Source organism: Elephantulus edwardii, unplaced genomic scaffold, assembly GCF_000299155.1.
Source record: "Elephantulus edwardii isolate Elephantulus edwardi_28Jun2011 unplaced genomic scaffold, EleEdw1.0 scaffold00237, whole genome shotgun sequence".
Classification (NCBI taxonomy): Eukaryota; Metazoa; Chordata; class Mammalia; order Macroscelidea; family Macroscelididae; genus Elephantulus; species Elephantulus edwardii.
The window spans coordinates 1795581-1800527 of record NW_006399987.1 but is presented as its reverse complement, the minus strand read 5'-3'; positions in this window follow the sequence as shown (position 1 = coordinate 1800527).

Here is a 4947-nt window from a genome sequence, read left to right as displayed (position 1 = left end):
ATTTTGTTAACCATTGTTTTATGTATTTTGCAGGTCTATCATTTGGTGCATAAATGTTGACCAAGGTTATGTCTTCTTGATCTATTATGCATTTAATCAGTGTATAATGTCCTTCCTTATCTTTAATGGTGGTTTTAATTCTGAAGTCTATTTTATCAGAGATTAATATTGTCACTCCTGCTTTTTTGAAGTCCCTATTTAGTTGGTATTTTTTCCCCAGCCTTTGTTTTTGAGTCTGTCTTTCTCTTCTTTTTCAGGTGCATCTGTTTTAGGCAATGTATTGATGAATTTTATTTCTTTATCAATTCTTCTACTCTTTTTCTCTTAATTGGAGCATTTAGTCAATTTATATCAAGTGTGATTATTGTCAAGCCAGGTTTTACTTTTGCCATTTTGCTGTGTTTCTTTTTCTGTTGTTTCTGGCTACTGTGGTCCATGCACTTTCCTTTAACATCTCTGTGTGAAGGACTTCACTTAAAATGTCTTGTAGTTTTGGTCTTGTTTTCACAAATTCTGTAAGTTCCCTCTTTTGTGCAAAGGATTTAATTTCTCCTTCATAATCAATGGAGAGCTTTGCTGGGTATAGGATCCCTGGCTGGCAATTGTTTTCTTTCAACTTTCCATGTATGCCATCCTATTGTCTTCTAGATTGCATGGTTTCTGCTGAGAAATCAGAACTTAATCTAATTATTTTCCTCATTGCTTTTTCCATGCTGCTTTTAGTATTCTATCCTTATCTTGGAGAATTTCAAACATAAGAATGTTGTTACTTTTGATGTCATCCTAACACGATTCTAATGTTTTCTTCATTTTCTTCACATCTTATCTGTGACTTTTCTTTTATTATGTTTCCAGTGAGACTCTTGTCTTCCAGCTCACAGACTCTCTGCTCCATCTCTTCAGTTCTACATTTTTGTCCTACTAGCATGGTGGACACTTCTACCAATTCAGTCTTAATATTCTGGATTGCATTTTCAGACTTTTCTATTATTTCCAATACTGTGTTGGTTGTACCCTCTCTGTCTTGTGATGATTTTTTTAAGTTCTTGAACCTCTTTAGGTATGCTAACAATTCTTTCTTTCGTCTTTTGTATTTTCTTCCATAGCTGTTCAAGTTGGTACTCATCTATATGTTTCTTCTGTATTGTTGTCTCTGGGGCATTTGCTCTCTTAAGGGCTTCCATTCTTTCTTCCAGCATTTGAATCTTCTTCTGTAGCTATGAGTGATAGGTGCCTCAAACAACAACACCACATCATAGGTGCAACAACAATGCACTCAAATTTACCAATGATCTCAAAATTGGCAAAGGATCAGGCAATATGTAATTCTATTATACAAAAGGCCCCCTGAATGGGAGCTGACTGACAAGTGTATCAGAGAAGCGGGCATCTACATACATTGTTGTGTATACTGTAGAGTCTGAACTGACCCAGAGCTGACCCTTCAGCGGGTTTTCAGAAACAGTTAATCACACAGGAGGAGATTGCCCATCCTTCTCCTATGGAACAGCTGGTGGATTCGAACTGTGTGCCTTAGGGATTGCAGCGCAGCTTCTTGCCACTAGGCCACCAGAGCTCCCATACAACCCCCCCACACACACCCCTACATCTCTCCTGTTGTGATTGAATTGATTCTGAGTCATGACAATGTCATGTGCTACAGAATTTTCTTGGATATAATCTTTATGGAAGCATTCACCAGACTTTTTTCTGTAAAGTTACTGGTTAGATTTAAGCTGTCAGCCTTTAGGTTAGTATCCAATGATAAAGCGCTTATGCCACCCAGAGTTGGCAAAAACTTGGAATACTAATAACTCTCTATTGTGGTGGTGGCCATGAAGCAAGCATACTTATGTGTGGATATTGGTTGACTCCAAAGAAGATGAATTGTTATATACAGACACCCATACACACACACCCACACACACCCATACACAGAAGTTTAGTGGATTTCTTGTATAATAAAAAATAACATCTGGAAAGAGAATCCAATGACTCTATAGCAGGGATCTTTGAGGGAGTAGTACTTGCATACTTGAGTGGAAGATGAAGGTGAGAATGTCTTGATTTTGAACTTTTTATTGCGAACTGGGTCAAAGTTTACAGAATATATAATTTTTCCAATAAACCATCATAAGCATATTGGGAGACCATTGAGAGAGCCCATTGGTTTTCCATTCAACAATTTATATACATTTAGTGACACTGATTGCAGTTCCTATAAGATAAAACCACTCTTCCCAAATCCTTTTTGTCCCCCCACCCCCTTTGATCCTTCCTTCTTTCCTCATCCTTCTCATCTTCTGAATTTTGTTTTTGTGCAAGTGCTACAGTTTTGATCTGGAATGGTTTATTTTTCTAAGGAATACGTACCTCTGTAGTGGTCTTGTTCAACTTTATGTTGTCTTTGCTGACTCATACCTGACCCTTCAACAGGTTTTTGGAGGCTTTAAATCACAAAAGGAGGAGATTGCCCATCTTTTCTCCCATGGAGGAGTTTGTCAATTTGAACTTGGTGACTTTGGGTTGGAAGCTCAGCTCCTAAACCACCGGAGCTCAAGAAAGTTATAAAACGGTCTATTATTTGGCTGAAAATGGAACCATTAGTTCAATATGAGGCCTAAGGACTATAATCTTGGAGATGCCTTTACCTCTAACCCACCATTAGCTTGATCACTTTCATGTTTTTGAGTTTTGTTTCACATTCTCCTCTCATTTGAGCCAAGACTTGCAGTAGTCTGGGATCATCTACTGAGAAAATAGTTTTAGAAGTTTCCTTTAGCATATTATTTTCTTTTAAAACATAGCAAATGTACTACCTATTCAAAAGGTGCTTTTAAGGGAGCTCTGGTGGCCTATTGGCAAGAAGCTGCACTGCAATCCCAGAGGTATGTGGTTCAAATCCACCAGATGCTCTGCTGGAGAGGGAGGAAAAATCTCCTCTTGTACCAGTCAGATCTGATTTGATGGTACACACACAATAATAAAATAAAAGGAAAAGAATAAAAAAGATGTTTCCAAAGGGTCTTCTTGGCTGACACATGGAGAATGACTTGTACTGGGGTAAAAGCAGAAGGTGGGCGATGAGAAGAGGGAGGAATAAGTTGGTACAATAAACCCAGGAGAGAAGTGATGGTGCCTGGACCAGAGTGAAGACTGGGAGGTGCGTGGAAATGACTGGTCCTGAATATAACTTGCAAAGCAATTGAACCAGCTCTCCTGATAGATTAGCTGTGAGGTGTAAGAGAGGCATTAGAGCTGATTCCAGGACTACTGGCCAGAGCAACTAGAAGGGAAGACCTGTTTTTGTTGAGGTGAGGAGGACAGTGTGAGCATCTGAGTGTGGAAATCAATAGTTAAGGGATAGTGTGTCTTTCACACCTTTTGAATGTTGGCCAGTGTTGCTTGGCGATGGCTTCCAGCTATCAGCTTTTATATCAACTTTTCCTCCCCACCGCCTTTGTTTTCACAGTTGCCATCTGGATCGGTGATGGTTCTTCCTTGCATGCAACAGAAACTGGCCCAGGATGATTTAAGCAGCAATGGAATTTATCTGATGGATCCTGGGAGCTCTTGGGAGCAAGGTGGGAGTCAGGGCAGCGGCTAAGGTCACAGCTGAGTCAGCTGGACAGCTTCACCTTCTGCTGCTTGCTCTAGAAATGCGATATTCCTGTCCCTGGTCCTTGCTGCCACCACCCTCCTTCTCCGGGAAGCAAGGTTGCAGTTGTAAATCGGATGCATCTGATTAGTGGAGTCTGGGCCACATGCCTACCCTTCTAGCTGCAAGGGAGGTAGGGAGAGGACCTGGTGGTATTGTCCACTAGTATCCATGAGTAAGGAATTTGGAATGCAGAGTACGCTACCCACAAATAAATATACAGCTTCTACTTCTTGTAACTGATGATGTCTTTTTCATTCTCGTAAAACATCTTGGCCAAGGGAATTTATTTTAAAGCAAAGGAATGTTGGACACAGCATTCAAGAGGACAGTGGGATTAGCTGCACACTGGTGTGCTGATGTGTGACGTGATGTGAGTCACGTTCTAGTGGTGGACTCAGATACTCATTTTGGTCCTATGCTTTATTATTATTGCACATTTTTTGCACTGGTCAGGGTCCTGGTGGAATTAGGTGGCACACTCAAAGTCCTTTGAGGAAAGGGTGGAAAGGTGAGGGCAGCGATGGAGGACAACCCTTCAGAGAGTCCTATGCAGGTATCCCAACATGGCTTTAAAAACCCAATTTGGAAGAACAAAAAAATCCAATTGGGTGGTGGAAGTGTTGACTTGAACAAAGGTGATGAGATTATTTCTGCAGACTCAAAGAGTCCACCTCTTTCTAAGACTCCACACAGTTTGTCTTTGTACAGAAGAGACCAGTAATTTGGCCAGGTACTGTTGAGTGAATTCTGACTCATGTTAGCTTCATGCATGTTAGAACCCTGCTCTGTAGTGTCTTCAGTGGAAGTAGTTTGCTAAGCCTTTCTTATGAGATGCCTTAGGGGAGACTTGAACATCTAACCTTTTAATTGGCAGCCAAGTGCATTGACTCTTTGTGCTGCTCAGTAGACCCTTATAGACTGGCATGGGCTGAGTGTGACATTGGCTTGGCTGCTGGACAGACCTCGGATTGATTTCTGATCTTCTCCCCACCACCTTGCTCCACAACTTCACTCTTCACTCTGCATGCTTTGATTTCTTCATCTGTCAACTGGGGAGGTTTCACGTGCCTCCCTCTCGTATGGATGAAATGGCACAAACAAAATTCCCTCTCCTGGAGCTTGGCATTTGAAAATGGTAGCTGAACGTCAATCACCCGCAGCAAAATCCTTCGGTGACATGAAATTGTGAAGAGGGCTTTTCTCATCATTGCCAGGCTCACTTATGAGCAGAGGAAAACCAGCATTGGGGACCAGAGTCCACTTGTTTCCAAAATCTTCCAAGGAGG